The sequence below is a fragment of the Rhopalosiphum maidis genome, chromosome 1, assembly GCF_003676215.2.
Source record: "Rhopalosiphum maidis isolate BTI-1 chromosome 1, ASM367621v3, whole genome shotgun sequence".
NCBI lineage: Eukaryota > Metazoa > Arthropoda > Insecta > Hemiptera > Aphididae > Rhopalosiphum > Rhopalosiphum maidis.
This window is the reverse complement of record NC_040877.1, coordinates 88,333,735-88,352,385: the sequence shown is the minus strand read 5'-3', so window position 1 is coordinate 88,352,385 and position 18,651 is coordinate 88,333,735.

Genomic DNA, 18,651 nt, shown 5'->3' with positions numbered 1-18,651 from the left:
TATAATAATATATTGATGTCGTATTGAACGGCGCCAATGTCAATAAAAAAATAATATCTTCGGTCCGTGTCCCGCGTATGCCGCGTAGAAATTATATTTGTCTTTCTTACAACAATATTATACATAGCTTATGAAATATTAACAAAGTGGTTTGCACAACGCAACAATATTTTACTGCGATACTGCGTTTATCGTCCTCGAACTTACGAGAGAGTGTCGTACGAGTTACAACTTCCTGGTTCTTGTTTGCAATTTTTTTTTTTATGATATATGACGCAGTATGCCAGTATAATACTAGTATAACAGTATTTCATATACTAATTGATTAAACTTATTTGTCACGACTACTTCTGCGATTGTTGCAAGTTTAATTGAAATCGACTTAACTAAGCGTACATGTACTTAGAGTGAAAATATTTCGTTTGATTTATACGTTAACCATAGATAATTTTTATTAGGGATTTGTGATATTATTACCGATTGTGTATTACCTACTCTAGTGGCGTCTCGTATATTTCTTATTTTTGTCTATAAAAAATATTTTAGAGGACGTTATACCCGCGTGTGTTGTCTCTGTCTTACTAATGTAGATCATAGCAAATTTTCGTTCAAAAGAACACATTTTATAATGTTAGCTTTAATATTAGAGTCAATTTACCTATTATCAAACTTAAGGGTAATAATGTTATCTAGGGCATCCCATTGGCTTTTATTGGTATTTTAATTTTTAAGCGATTTACGAGCATTTTAAAGTTTTAAGATGTTACATAACCATAACTCGCTTAAAAACTAATATATCGATAAAAGCCTAGAGATGCCCTAGATAACATTCTTACCTTTAAATTTTATAATAGATAAATTTACTTTAATATTAAAGCTAACATCACAAAATGTATTTTGCTGAACGAAAATTTGCTATGATCAACATTAGTAAGACAGAGACAACATAATTATTCGGGTGTAACGTCCTCTTAACAACATTGTGTGTATTTAGAGTTATAATGCGACAGAATATGTCACCATTTCAGCTAATAAGATACTTGGTTCTAGAATCCTTTTGCCCTGAATCGGTTGATTAATATTTTTTATACTCAAGTACACAGCAGTTACCTATCCGATAATATGTAGGTAACACATATAATACGAATAACGTTACGTGTTTCACGTTCTAGTTTAGTCATCGTCCATCGAATAGGTGCTCCGATAACATTAATTTTCTAACGATATTTTATCAATTTCAATTTTAATCATATTATTTATACTTAATAAGTAGACCGCTATTGCTTGTTTCAGTAATTGACTCGGCTACAGTTAATCAAAAATTAATATTAACTACTTGCCGTCCATTCTCTTTGATATAGGTAGTTACTTGGTTATGGTCATATAATTTAAATTTGAGCCTATTAATCACCAATGCTCTAGAGTGTATAGAATAACACCTACAAATATTGATATGACGTGATGGTGAATTTTCAATCAAAGGCATTCTATTAAAATAAAGCCGTAATGTAAAATAAATTCGAAAATTATATTGGAACGAACATACGAACCCTCCTAAAGTCTAAAACGTAATAATAATTCGCGATATACGTACATGTAATTATATTTATCACGAAAAATAAATGACATTAACATTTTCCGCTTGAAAATCGTATTATTATATTTTGCGATCTGTTTGTTAATATTATTATTATTGCATATTGTGTTTATCAGCGTCGACTAATAACTGTACCTACTGCAGATAATGTCATTGTGATTATATACTAACCATACGATACTGCAGTAGACCATCGAGTGTGTATCGCGCACTATGCATATTCGGTACAACGGTATAATATACACGATTTCGGTTGAAACCGTTTTCAACGATGTCATCACGACGTCTGATGGCTTTTGGTCCAGCTCAGCTGCAGTATACCGCGTTGATGGACACGTATTCGGGTAAATAGTGGTGAGTGTATAATATGACGAGATGGGCACACGGGCGGCATATGATAATAATAATATATGACGATGTGTATACGGTTACACGGCGGTGTGTACGGGAGAGGTTCCACTCGGACTGTTGACGACGCGATGCATTTGCATCAGTATAAACAATTATAATGCATTTCGTATTTCAGAACACACATGGCGCGTTCGATTTCAAGATGAATACCCTCGCCAAGTCGTCGCCGTTAATGGATTGTTTACCTGTATTTAAGCTTTTAACATACACTCGCGCACGGCACGGACCGAGTAAACATCTGCCACTCGAGGTGGGCTATGACCGCATACGGAACATACCCGATTCGCCGTGAAACGAGTTTTTATGGCATATTTGTTTTATTATTATTATTTTAATTTTATTTTTTATTTTTTATCCTCGGCTTAACAATAGCTGGTCACGTTGACAAATTTCTTGTGTAAAGACGATTTTTTCCTTAGCGAGAATCAGAAGAAAAAAAAAACTAAATTACATTTTAGTACACAACCCACCTTAAATACAATGTGTGTTCGGCCAAAACCTCGACGAAATCTTTAGGATTACGTCACTCTGTACATAATTTAACAGTCTTACAAATACGCACAGGCGACGGTTCTTTATTTTTATTGTTATCGTGCCAACTGTAAAATTTCGATGTCGGAAAGCACAAAAAAAAAAAAAAAAAAAACATAGAAAACCTCTCAATTTATTGTCGAAATGACCACCAAAGGTTAAAATTAACATGTTATAACGAGTTTTACGACATGGATTTTAACCCGCTGGTTGACGTTTTAAGGGTGTCATATTCTTATCACGAGAGAATAGAGACTAACTAGTTGAGGTGGGCAACCATATTTTGACTTTCGTGTCACGTAACGAAACGACACCACAATAAATGTTTAATTTCGTGTACAAATTTTTAAAATTATATGAATTATAGATATATTACGTAATAATATGGCCTGTATTATTCGGGGTTTCACAATGCGATAATGTAGTAATACTGTTAGTATATGTATCTTTTTCATTTTAATGTTTAATTGTATACTTTTTTATTTTGTTCAATTCCGTTAAAAAACATAATAAATAATGTAATATTTAAAAACGCACAATTGTTAACTTACGGAAAAAAAAATAAAAGGTAAGACAAAATGTATTTTAATTACAATAAATTTAAAACGGTGAATTATTACTTTTTCGCCATTTTCAGTGTGTTATATAAATTTAATTTTTATAAATCCTAATCGGGCTAAATTTGTCTAATATTTTCTCCTATTTCGAATTAATTTTAAAACAAAGATTAGGAAATTTAATCAGGAAAATAGTTTATATCTTATACATTATAAGGCAATGTAATTACGTTTAGTAATCTTTCTTTTAGAATTTAAAACCTAAAAACTATAGTATATATAGGATTACAATGCGATTTGGCATCTGTCTCAGAAAATTATGTTAAGTCTATTAAACTTAAAGAAGTTAACACAATATTTATATCTCTTACAAATAACACCTCCATTTTTCGACGTCACATGAATAATACAATTTCCAGTTCGTTGGTTTCTTATCTACTCGGTACAGTTTTTTTTAGATTTTTATCAATCGTTTCAGTTTTACGACCACCTAGTTAAACCATTTTACAATGGTAACTATAAGTCCGTAAATAAAAAAACATACTAGTAAGCATACATGTATACGCAGTTACTAGTATATTATACTCATTACTTTTATAGCTATAGTTTTACTTTGATTTAAAAAGAAAAATAATGATAAAATTATAAACTGCAAAATAATAACAAACAAAAACATCGTGCGCAGGCCACAATATTATAGGTAGGTATTAAGTTTGTATTGATAATAATTATTGGTATTTACTGATTTCTAATAAATATTTTTGATTTTAAGTTTGGTCGATTGTAGCCACCTATAAGATATTTTCGTGTTCATATTTTATGTTCAACATACTATAAATCTTACATTTTGGAGAGTGAACATTTTTTAAAATCAATTAAGACGAAATCCTACAATATCATATTTGATTTTGAATTAACGTTTTTCTCTGATTTTATAAAACACACTATAAAGGTATATGTAGAAATTGGTTTGATTTACGTAGAATAACAAATATGCGTATTATTAATATTTCATATTTTCATATTATATCGTGTGATTATTCATTGACAAGTCCAAAACTTTACGTATTTTCGTTCACGCCACATATTATTCATAAATCATAATTAAAGTGCCGTTAATTTTTGTATTCTGAAAGCACATTTAGCCTGTCACAGGCAATAAATCAATATAGTCTACATAATAATATAATATTTCCGAATTTCAACATATATAGGTATACATTATATGTTCAAAGTATGTAGAATGCTAAATATACGTTTATAGAGTGTCTTAAAACGACCTCCTACGACCATATTTATGTAAAAAATATATTATGTACATGTACTATCATACGATTCAGATTTCTACTAAATATGCTGTCTTATGGTTATAGATCATATTATTTTATATTATTACTATGGAGACACAATAGATACGTTCTATACTATGCAAGGCCTTTGACGTGTTATATTTAAGTATATAATTTAAAAAATACTGACTATCCACATGCGAGTACTTTTACACGCTGAAGATCGAAAGTGCATTTGTTAATAAGATTGCACTTGGTGCCTTTGTGGCCTCTGTACAACACAATGTTTTTTGTATTAATTTTCACACAATCATCAGAAATAATGAAGAAAAATGCTTTTTGAACTCATACGGATTTGACCGCAAGAAGATGACGACAAGAGTAATACTAACCTATTTTGTATCGCCATTATGTTCATAATATTATGTCATACCTATATGCATACGCAGATTTCCAAGTCTTCTCAGAGTTGATTCAAATTTCAAACCTATCCCTTACAAACACAGCACGTCTTATTGGTAAACCAGAAACCTGTAAATTAAATTTTCTCCGAACGCGGTCAATTAATCACATAATATGTCGTCGTAATGTGTGTGGTATAGTACGAATTTTCAGAATCGCGTTTACATATTTATGTAATACATTTATAACATTCTATAATCATTTAATATGGATCACAGAGAACTGTAAGATGTTGCGTTATTAAATTGCTGAGTTTGAGTTGTATGACAATATCATCTACACCGGTTGTGTTATGAGCATTTTGGATTTATAAATATATATTATAATATATTATTATAATTATTCACTATTGCATACTCGTAGTGTGTTGGCGATTATATAACGAATACTCACTCGTCAGTGATACTTTTATGTTTAATCCTCGAATCGCTCAATCTCATCCCTCTTCGATCGGCCAGCGGAATCTTTAATCAGTAAATCACGCCGCATAATGTTTTGATGGCGTACATACGATATATACTATTTTTTTATGGCTCGTACGTGCCAAACGTTGTATTATTATTTATTATACATATATACATATATATATATGTATATATGTGTGTATTTTAAGTGCCGCACGCGACGAGCATGTTTATTGTAATAATAGTTACGTTTACATATCGAATGTCTTATGTCCGTATATATTATATACATCATTACAGCGCGTATTACCGTTGCCTACGATAATCGAAATATTACCTACGACATTTATAATCAATAGCTTTTTACAACCATAATAGGTATCTCTGCAGCTTAATAAAAATAATAACTTAACCATTAGAAGCATTTTATGAATAATTTTTATTTCGTTTTGATTAAATCTTAAAGAATTTACATTTTTGATATTCATATAGACATTCGTAGTGTACTAGTGTATAATATTATGTATACCTCAGAAGAGTAAAATATTATCCGAACCATTAAAAGGCGAGGTTGGGAGATATCTACGATGCATCGTGTTTTTGATTACACTCTACAGTTGTAGTATATTTATGTCTTGCTAGTTTTAGAAATCTCTACGATCGTCAAACCTTAACTTTTGCGTACCTAATACTACGCCACTAATCTCTATGATTTTGTACTATAATATGAAACGATTTAAAACAATATCGGCATTATACAGTAATTCACCACACAAACAGATACTATAGATATTATAATTTATATACCGAAACAACGGATTGTGGTAAGTTTACCGATTAGAAATTGTGACTTGTATTAAAAAACAGCTGCATTATTACGACTGTAATGAGAACTTAATTCTTTTTATTTTTTACATTAATATACCTATACTATGACATTATAACGTTATGAGATAAATTCAATTAAGATAAAATTCCACGAGAAACGTATAGAAAAATCATTCATTAATCTTGTTATAAGTTAAAATAATATTATGTTCTTGTTTCGTCGTCGTCGATTGAAAACTTAAAATCGATTGAAAAACTATAATATGTTTACGTCGTACCTAAAGGTATATTTTTAATGCAAGAAATTTGTTTTTTTAAATGAGAACGGTTGGCCAATAACATTAGTTTGTCTGTTTTTTGGATGATGTACTCGTATTGTCTACCATGATGGCAACATATTATAGTCTATAGATATTATAGTACTCGTATAATTAATCATATTGTTAATTAAAGTAAAATTAATATGCACAAAGCGTGTTTCGGAAATAGCATACTAGATTCAACGTAAACCCAATTTAAACTATTTTGGTATTTCTGAAACATAATATAATGTTTAGACGTACCTATTTCATTATCAAAGTAAAGGGCATACAATGTACACACTACTATTATACGAGACAGGTATATGTACCAACCGCGGTTATCAGGGGAAATTATATTTCACATCGTCACCGGTTTTTTGAAATATTCATAAGTAACAGGAATGGATTGAAAACGAGTCGGGGACACGTATTGACGACCACTGTTCTCTTGCAAAAACATTATTTTACTTTTCGTCATAACGATGACAACGTTAGTAAAATAATCATTAAAATTTGATCTTGAGTTAGAAACGACTTAAAAATTAAAGTATTCAATTTCATATTTCGTTGTTTATGAAAAGCTAACTCGATATTATTACTCGTGTATACCTACTCCGATACCAGAATAACTATTAAAGACGATCAATTGCAGCCTAGTGCCTTTAATATTTAATGATTTGATATAAATGTGTCACTTTGCTAACAATATTAACCATTTTCTTACAATAGTAACATCATACTCTATCACGATACGTAGCATAATTTGGGGGAGGGGTGGCTTAGCTCACTAGCCGACATTCATTTTTTACTCTTTTGATCCAAATTTAAAAAATAAAACATTTTATCAATTTTACTTTATGTTATTCACTTTTAGAAGTTACTGGTTGTTAACAGGTACCTGATGTTTATTTCGGTTTGTACCTATAAAGTATATACGAGTTATTAACGTCAGAAGACACGTAATGTTACCGCAACCTACATATCACCACATTAAGACGATGCACGATACCGTCCAATGTCCATATTGTTGACAGGAGGATACTTAAAGGATATCTGCTTAGTGTATAATGTATAAAGTATAATATTATAGTATAACTGTTATATAAGGTTGCTTCAAGTGGCCACAGTTATCCCCTTAAAAAAGTCACAGCAACAAGTTCATTTTTCATTTTTCTAAACTAATTTAAAACCATTTATGAACAATTGTGCTTTTATTCAAAATTGGGAATAATAAAAAAAAAATTTACTCCGTGTTATATTAAATATATTTTATATATTATTTTATTTAACAATGATTTAATTTTTAAATAATTATACTTAAATCTTTAATAAATAATAATATAATATGTATATATGTATTTTTTTAAATTTTTGTTTTGTTTTAAAATAATTCAACAATGACTTGAATATTATGTTAAAATTATATACATGCTATGTATTACAACCTATTATTATCTAAGTATAAAACTACCAGTACCGAGAAGATACTTGTAATTTCAGCTGCCTACCATTTAATCTAACTCATATATTATGAGAACTGGAAATTGTGAGGCTTCTGCAGCTATAATATCCATCTGCGAGTGAAGATTAATCAAAGAAAAAAAAATAATAAGTTTATTCAACTGTAAATTATTTTCATAATTAAAAGTAGGCATTGAAGTACAGAAAACTGAGGTATCTTTTTACTTTGAACAGTATTTAAAATACGTATTTCAATATTCAGTAGAAAAAAATAGAATTCGAATATAGATACAAATACCAATTTAATAAAATATACTTATAGATACTTAAAATAATTAAAATAATTTTCTTTCATTATTTTTATATCGTTTTATCGTTTGATGTAACTATAAATTCCCATAAGTCACACACAAAATAAATATTTTGTTTGTTAGAATGAGCATAAGAAATGTTCTCGATAAAGGTATTTCCAATCGTAGGTACTATAAAATCGATCGGCGATAGTAAATAGTTTAAGTATATTACTATATTAGTATTTTAAATTAAATTGATAGTCCGCTTGTCTTTGAAAATGATTATATGTAAATTTTAAACTATGTATACAAATAAAAATAAAACTTCTAGTAAATTTGTAGTATTTTATATTGATACTTTATGAGTTTATGACTTATATGATGCAAATGTCTATTTATATATGTGTATTTTTTTTTATGCGAGAATAAAAATTTTAAATACTCTGGAAGCTTATTTAAAATACGTATTTGAGTACTAAAAAGTATTTTATTTTTTGTAATTGAGTTTTTTATGAGACTGCCGAGATTCGTAATTATAAGAATTTAACTGCATTACACCATATAAACTTGTAAATACTTAACCTTGTAAAATATTCAAATAAAATAATAAAAATGAAAACAATATAATATTATATCTCATGACATCCGTGAGACACGAACATAACTATATTATTGATGTCATATTTTTTAATTAAAACTACAATTAAACTTTAACGAGAGTAAAAATATATTTACGTATTTACCCCGAGGTTAACAAAAGTGGGTACTGACGTAGTTTAGCTTTCATTAATTTAATTTTTATAAGTAAATATCACAATACAAAAATTATAAAAACAATTAAATAATTAATTAAAATATGATAAAACACATTTATTAAAAAGAGAATAAGAGATTTTACGACGATGTATAATCATAATAAGGTACCTACACAATTGTTTGAATATTTAAATAGTTGTAGAATATTATTTTAGTATTCTGAAGACTCGAAAATTAATAAATAATACACATTATTGTATTTTTTTTTTTTTTATCTAAAAAACAATTTAAAGCTGGTATTATTGACTTAGTCTTCAATTTTACTTACCTCATAAACATCAACTAATTGTCGTCCCTGGAAAATATGTAATTATATATATATATATATTTATATTATGTACTCGTATAATATAACTGTGTAAAAACAGGATGTACAAGGAGGGTTCTTGTTACACTAACCACTTATTTGAATTCCGATAAGGCTAACTCAGTGTGGTTAAACTCTGTATGTATAATTCATATAATATATGTTATATAAACTGTAAAGTGAACAGTAAATACGGCGAGTGTAGATAGTAGATATACACTGGATAAAAAAGGGGAACGATAAGTGATAACACTAGCTATATATGTTTTTTTTTATTTAACTACTCGACTTCAATGCATATTATATTAATATATACCAATGTAATACACTTCGAGATTAACTTTTTTTATTTCTATTCGTTTCACACACCTACCTAATTTACAATTTTAACAGTTTTCTTCGAGAAAAAAAAAACAACTACTTATTAAACAAAATATATGCGTAATACAATAATATTATTTGAACATACTGGGCGGCTTGGTGGTAATAATGTAATTAATAGGTCATTGGTAATTTTACTGTGATCCGTATTGTAGTTATAAAAATCAAAAACAATACTGTGAGAAATTATTGCTCTTTCCGATAAACATTAATTAAAAATATTTACATGTTATAAATATAAATAGCTACACAGGATGTTCGTTCATTTATGGCTTAAATTATTTTGAAACAATTTTTAGTTTTTTGTCCTAATTAATCTGTATAATACGGTTGTTAATTGTTATTAAACGTTGTTTTTAATTGCTGTTGTTATTTTCAAAATGAGGTAGACAAAAATACTACTATATGGCTGCTGAGATAAATTACAAGTTATAATATAATAAGTTTTCCGTAAATGTATGAAACATTATTTTTAATAAAAATACAAGAAGATTTTTTACACCCAATAGCAATAACATTTCGGTTACAGCCTACAGGTATGACGTTTTTTATGCTTATCTTTCAAATTTAAACAACTATAAAAATACACATTCAATATTATTATATTACTGTCATAAGGATAAGGTAAATAATATTATACATTATTATTGTAATATTATGATTGACGATGTAATGTATTTTATTAAAATATGATCTTGTCGATACATTGCAGATAATTCTTATTTTTTTAAATTCATACTCACGGACTCGTTAATATTATCGAAGATCTGTTTATTGCGATTTATCATTTCTAACATGAAACGTATCACATATATTAAAAAAAAGAAGATATTATCGAATCTTACACGCAATAGCAGACAGTGGCATGAATAGTGTTTACGATTATGAAATAAATGTTACTAAATTTAACGTGTGTACAATTATAAAAGATGCATACTATAATTATGTACAATAATATTATATTGTAAAGAAATACACATATGATTTAATATTATTAATAATTATTTATTACAGACATGCGGTATTGTACAATTTTGATACATAGTTAGTTTTATGCATATATAATTTTTAAAACTGTAATCTAATTTGCAATAAAAATTAATATAAGTATTATAGGCAACTAAATATTATATTATCGCTTGTAGAGATCCAGACACAGAACCACAGTTTCAAAAGGGTGCTTTGGCATCGTCATTGGCTTCTCCCCAAATATCAGATGCAAATATACCAGAATTTGAGGATTTTAATTAAAATATTTTACGAATAAAATAATATTACAGAAATTATTTTTACAGAAAAATCATAATATGATTAAATTTGTCAAAATAATGATTAGGAAAATATTTTATAAATATTTCAGGCAATATATAATATGTAAATATATATATATAATAATTTTTAAAATATAATATTTTCCGCGCTCATAAATATCTAATGTGGACTCAGGACCGAAGTCAATCAGTTCTGAAATTAAAATATATTTTAATTTTACAATTTTAACAGAGTTGACAGGTTGCCACATTTTCATAATTAATAACCGACAGGATATTTCCAGATTAAAACATTCTTTACACATATTAGTATTGCCCATTTTATTTATACTGGATAAATAAATCGATCTTATAATATTAATAAGTCACCATTATTAAATTAATAATAAAAAAATTATCAACCTACAAAAATGTATTTATCGTCATGCTAATTGTTGGCTCTGAAAAAACGCACAGTAATTTTAAAAGACGCATAGTTTGATTTCGTCACTTTTAAATATCATACAAGATAATAGATACAACTGATTGTCTGTTGTCAAAAAATGAATCAATATTACCGAAAAATCGATGGTCGCAAATACTATACGCTATAATCATTATATTATATACATCGCCATTCGTCCGATTTGTTGAACCGTGTCATAAATATACGATTAGAACTATAAATTGTAAACTAAAGTACACAGCTCAAAACACTAAATATACAGTGAAACGAAAAAAAAAAAACAAAAAAAAGAAACAAATAGTGTAGGTATTTACGATAATTATCGACAGTCAACATCCTACATTACCAGAACGATATCAATAATATTTAGACCATAACCAATTATTAATAAATAAAATATTAATAATTTGATGATAATCACAATGCCATTAAAGTGTATCAAATCGTGTTCAATGCATTATTTTGAACAAGGTCATTATTGAAACACTTTTATAAAATATGTGCGGTTGAAAATCTTTGTGTGATCTGTGTAGGACTAATAATATTTAAGTAGAATGTGTTGCATGTCCTGGAAAAAGTGGAATCGTGTTCTGAACACTGTTTATTTATTTTTTTCTACGAGCCTTAGTACACTAATTGTATTTAAACTCAAAATATGTGCTTATCTACAAAGGCTATAAAATAATCTTTACAACAATTAGCGTACGTGTTGTACGATGTGTGTTGGATATTGATTGTAGGTGGGCGTGGGGTCTTCCATTGAAATAACAATGTGTAATTAAGAAATTGTTTTAAGGGTGATGACTCAAAATAGTGCCTCAAACATACAGAATCGTGTATTATACCGATCCAACTAAAACTAATGTATTCGTGGCGTTTAAATTACAATTGATTGAAATGAATGCACAAAATTGCAGGTCCGAATCAGAACTATTACAAGTCACGAATTTTGGTGGCGGCCGATCGCCGTACATTTAATATAATCAATGGTATAACATAAGCACGTCGTATTATCTACGAGTGGGACAAGTATAATGAAGATGTTATCATTTCACGCGTTCGTCGTGCATATCGAACAAAATATAAACCAGGTATGCGGCGCCGGATCGACCGCCGCTTAGGAAGTGCAAAATCGGCACGATTCTGCGCGCATATTAGTATTATAGTGATATGATCAATCATCTTATAGTAGTTTAGTTCTAAAACCGAATTGATCAAATCCGAATTCAAACCGGGTTTGTTGAAAAGTGATATTTTACTCGGAGGACGACCGCGTTGTTCGAGTATCAATATAGTATATACACATTAGATTAAATAGGCAGTTAGTGGCTCGCAGTGAAAATGTATTCGTAGATGTATAGGAACAACCCTTCGCGCCGCTATAAATTATCGTACACGTATACAAAGTACAGGAAATCGAAAATAAAAATCTGTCTTCGCCGGAGGGAGTGCTCGCCGGAGCATATAGTCCTCGTGCGCTAGTGTATGTGTTTAGGACGTTTTAGGATATATTTTTTCATATTTGCGCCGGAGACGTGCACCCCCGTCTGTCACGGTATTATCTCGACACTCGACCGTATAAAAACTGGGCACACCCAAAACGTGCCTTTTAACGCACACGAATATAAATAATATAATATCTACACGGGCGCGTGTTGTGGTGTGCATACTGTGTGCGTACACATTATCGACAACAGCTGCCGATAGCGAAGAGTACCAAACCTCTGTGTGTACCTATACGACGACGACGACGACGACGACGTGCGGTCGGTCGTCGGCGTTCGGTGTCGGAACCGGTTGGGCGAACAGAATCCCGGCGAAGCGAAAACGGACAAGATAATAATAATAATAATAATAAGAGTAGAAAAAAAGGTAAGCACACGGCTGTATGCGTACATTGTGTAGAACGCGAACCAGACCTGAAATCGTTGTACCGATTTTTACCGATTGATTTCACGAATGACGTGTGACGACCCCATCTGTCCCGATTTGAAGGCGAAACACAAGATCAATCGAGAGGCCCATTACTGTGGACTCTATTCAACTACTGCAGCCGCCTTTTTTTCGATCGCAAACACAATATTTCAATACGCCGAATAATATTTCGACTACAACACTACATATATATATGTATATATGCGTGTACTACAATACATAGGCACTCGTCTTTACCACCTCCACCGCATCGCCCGCTAAACCAAACGACGGCACCACCACCACACACGTCGAAATACCAATATCCATTTGGCGAGATCTGTTCATTCGAACGCGAAATCCCAAACCACTGCAGCGGACAGACCCGGTCGGGTGTTTTGAATCGATCGTTCTCGTGTGATAACAATATATTGTATTATAGATTGGTTACAACAATAAGGGTAATGGACATCCGCATATTATAGATTGAATATACCATGCCTTGTTTTGACGGACAGTAGAATACGAATTGGGAAAAAGAAAACTCCAAAAAATATAGTCTACTTGACGAATACCTCTATAGCGTAAATAAAATAATAAAAATAATATAGAATACTCCTTTCGATTCTAATATTCTATAATAATTCCTCGACTCGTTAGCTATAATAGCACGTAATAGCATTTAATGTATTAAAACAATATGATATTCATTGGTTTCAAAAGTCGTTTTTATTTAGGTGCTAAAACTGCCGACCCTTTACCATCCATCACTGTACCCCATGCGTCAACGTCCCATTCTGCTGGGAAATTACGAGTATAGGGGGAAATCGTTAAGAGTCCGATCGAGAACTTTTTCTGTTATTGGTACGTGTCTGCGGGTAGACTGATTGTGTCGATATATTGAAAACTCTTTGTTGAACCGTTAGTGCGTAGCTTTTAGAGGCAAAACATAATAATAAATGTCAATCGGAAAAGACGTGTTTATAATATAATATTGTGTATCGGGCCAAACGTGTGTGGAAAAAAAAAACGACTTTCCCGTTGATTTAATTATGTACATTATAAAAGATGAACGGAAATTGTTGTCGGATAGATATTTCCAATGATATTGAAAACATGTTTGTATATCCTGTTCTGCCTAAAATACAATACAATATACAATAATATCCGTTTATAGTTACGAAAAGTTATACCCACGTAAATTCAGAAGTAGTGTATTTTAGCGGGCGGTGGGCGATGTTCATTCCCCGAAAAGTTTTTTTTTTTTACAAATAATATTTCACACAGTTTCAAATCTCTGCGTTTAATGAATGAGTAAATAATATACGTTTTGTTTTCGTACGAAAATAGTTGTTATTAGTACATTGTCATGGCCCGTGTGGTTGTTAACTGCGTGTCACGAACTATCGTACAGGATTGTTTAGTGAAGTGCACACTGTACTGACAATTTTACAACGAATCCTCGATACAATGGACAGTGGAACGCTTTGTGCGCGATCTAATGACTAACGGCGTTGTGCATTGTTTCTATTGATAAAAACGTCGATTCCAGCCCTGTATTATTCCGTGATGATATTGTAATTGACAAGTTGTCAATCAGGAAAACAAGAAATATAGATTTTGTTTTGTGAAGTTGTGTTTTATACTATCATGCGATGCGCATTAAATTAAAATGGAATCTAATCAACTATATGCACTATGTGATCATTGTTAGTACATATAATATGTACTAATCTGTATACAATATATATACGTGTGTGTGTGTGTATACAATCCTTAAAATAAAATTATTGATAATAGCCAATGAAGTGCTGTTAGTTTTAATTTTTATAATCGGTTAAATAATAAATTTAAAGATAACAACACAAATTTGGTTCTACTAAACCTATGTTGAATTTAAGATAAAAAATAGTTTTTTAACATACTGTTAAATATAAATTTATTTTACTTATATGTGTAAAATCATTAGCTGATATCCGTCACAATGACATGGTGACAGTTGTCACTTTAAACGATGTCCTCGAAACATTGATTTAGTAGAGTTAGTATTTTAAATCTAGTAAATCAGTTATAATTTCAACAAAAAATATTAATAACAGAATTTAGATTTGTAGTGAAAATTTCTTCATTCATCCTTTTCTATTTTTTTACTCCCAACAGTTTATTCGGTTGAATATTTTTACAATCGGTTTCAAACAATCTTCCTATTGGCTTCTTATAGTTGTATTGTTCTCGATAGTTGTAATGCCTAAATATTAAATTTATTTCAGTGTTTTCTCTTTTTAATCTCTCTGCAATATGAAATCTTTGAAAATATTTCAACGATTTTTAAGTCGTTAATTTGTAACAACTGATTTATAAATTATACACTCAAAACTACGAAGAAATTTCATAGTGTAATTCATGTGTAAAAACGATTTTCAATTTATTTATATTTTAATAACAAATAAAGATATATTGATATAAATAAAATTATAAGTATTATATAATTATTTTAAGTAGCACAATGAAATAATGAGATAAAAAATTAATCCTGAAAAAATTTGCCATATGGGATAACAGTTGGTAAATAATACATTTTAGAAATGAAAAAAAAATGAAAATTTGAACAAGAATAACAAGAAAACAATAATTACGATTATAACAAAAAGAGAAGAAAAAACCATCAAACACCCACCCGTATCCTCCCTTCAACCGGAACATCCTCGGAGACCATGCGGACAACGAATGAGAGTTGGCCATTTCCTTGGCTGACCAACTTCACCACCACCACTGTTTTCACCGCGGCTGATCTTAAAAAAATATTTCTGACACTACCACGTACCCGTCAATCATTAAAATAAAACCTAAGATAAAAGCGTTATTAAACTAATGCGATTTAAACTAATAATTTTGACGTTTAAAATCTAACGATTTAAATCTTACTCAATGAAAACTAAAAAGAATAACAACTCACCAAAATATAAACAGTAGATCGGACCATATACATATATATTACTGGTGTTTTTAAAAGGTGAAATGCATTACCGACGATTTTTAATTTACCAACCTAATACATGTAAATACATGTAATATGTAGTAGACGTTTGAATATTTTGTGACTATTATTTTTTTTTTTTTTTTTTGATTTATCTCTCCGTTTAAAAATGCATACAATATAGGTATACTACCGCAGAATATAAAATAATAATTCACGTTAAGGGAGATCTATTAATTCACCATATTATAATATTGTCTATAAATCAATCACCTATTTCGTTTTTAAGTCCTTAACTTTTTACAACACTAATGTCTCGTATTCTTTTATATAACTAGGTAATAATATACATCGTGGGTGGAGGATACCGCACTATTCTATACCGGCTACCGCAGCAGACCGCGATCGCTAATTCTTCCGCCGTTTCGTGTAATTTACGAGCGACTACGACACGCAAAAGACGTGTGCCTATACCACGTAACCACGATATATTCAACCGATGCACCTTTACGCGAAGCTATAATATTATATCGCGATATAATATTATGATTTGTGTTTGCAGGTTTCATTCGGCTGCTTTAGTCGAGCACAAATGTATACAAAACGCGCACCGGATATAATTTGTTTCACGGTATAACATAATATATACCTTGTGTGTGTGGGTTTGAATTGCTTCGTCTACAGAAATCAGATCAGGTATCCACGATGATTCAGGATATGCCAATAATATTGGTTTAAGACGTCCACGCGATGTTTTTGCCGTAAATCGTAATTGATAATTAATAAAAACGGTTTCGCGGACAAATAATGTATAGCTACAGTGAAGGCAAATCCCGCTCGGGATCAACGGCGATGATTTGACGTTACAATTATAATCATATTATATTGAATTTACGTATATTATACGATTCGCCCGGTGTGTGAAGAAAAATTGTTTTCTAGGTACCTACACGAATATACAAGTCACTTTATAACAGTATCTGCTCATTTTTTTTCATTTTTAGTCAATGTTTGCGTATATCATTCAAATAATGTTTGTGTTTAAATTTTTGTCTCGGAAATAATCCTAGATTTTTTTTATACATCTTAAAATCATTACGGTCATCGGTAATCTTTTAATATTATAATTCGTTCATGTAAAACATTAAAATATTCGCTTGACAAAGTCTAACGGGATTTTATAACAACACAGTGAACGATTGATTTTGTATTCAATTTTGTAGATTTGTACGTTATAGAAATTCGCGGCCAGCGTCAAGTCGACCATAATATTATACATTAATAATTACGGACGTCGAAGATGTTCAGTGGTCTCCGGGGGCCCGAAGCTGGTTCGGTCAATCGTATAAAGTACCGGCTGAGAACTCGGCGTTTTCACATAATCCTATTATACCCGCCGGGGTTCTCGTCGTACATTATCCGCGAACGATGTACATGGATTATATCCCTGAAACCTTCGGGAAGTTTTTTTCAGTCGTCTTCGGCAACCTATGTGCCGGTTCGGTCGATCGGAGTAAAGTACCGGCTGAGAACTGGGCGCTTTCACGTAATCCCACTATACCCACCGGCGTCCTCGTCGTACATTATCCGCGAACGATGTAAGTACTTGGATTATCCACGAAACCTTAGGGAAGTCTTCCGCAGTCATCTTTGGCAATTTATGTGCAGACGAACTCGCCATAAAGGTGAAGTTTACGCACCGTCGCCGATTTCCTAGGTCAGTAAGTCTGGAGTGGCGTCCTCTGTGCTGTGGCGAGACGCATAATATAGTCTATGGGTTTATTCTAAAATCCTTAAGTTTACGAAACCGCCAGCCCGTCACTTATGACCATCGATCGTTTGCGGTTTAACGTAATGGTTGTATACAATCGCAAGGCATTACATGCAATTCGAACACATCAAAAAAATGCAATCTACGACAAAACGATATTCGTGCAGACGTAAAATCGTCAGGGACAGTTCCTTCCTGACGGGAAACTATAGGTACTTAATAGCCGGTACCGAAGCCTGAAGAAATGGTCTGATGTGCAATATTAACTGTTACTGCGATTATGGTAAAAGCAATAATATTTAGGATGTTCCATGTGTGAAGGCGGAAATTTGAAAGTGAACAGGATAGGCTTGTACACGGAATCGACTAATTTTATGTACAATTTTAAATTAATTATAAAACATTATGATTTTGAACACAATATCTCAGCTTATTATTTAATATACAACGTATACGGTATATCGTACTATACAGTATACAAGAGCGTTTTTAACATTTGCAGTTGCTTTTCACTTGATATATTTATGTGTAAGCAATATATATATATTATGTATAAAGTGTTCGAGAGTGTTAAATTTATATGTTTCTAATGTTTATTATTTATATATAATAATAGTTGCGATTGTATTCCTGC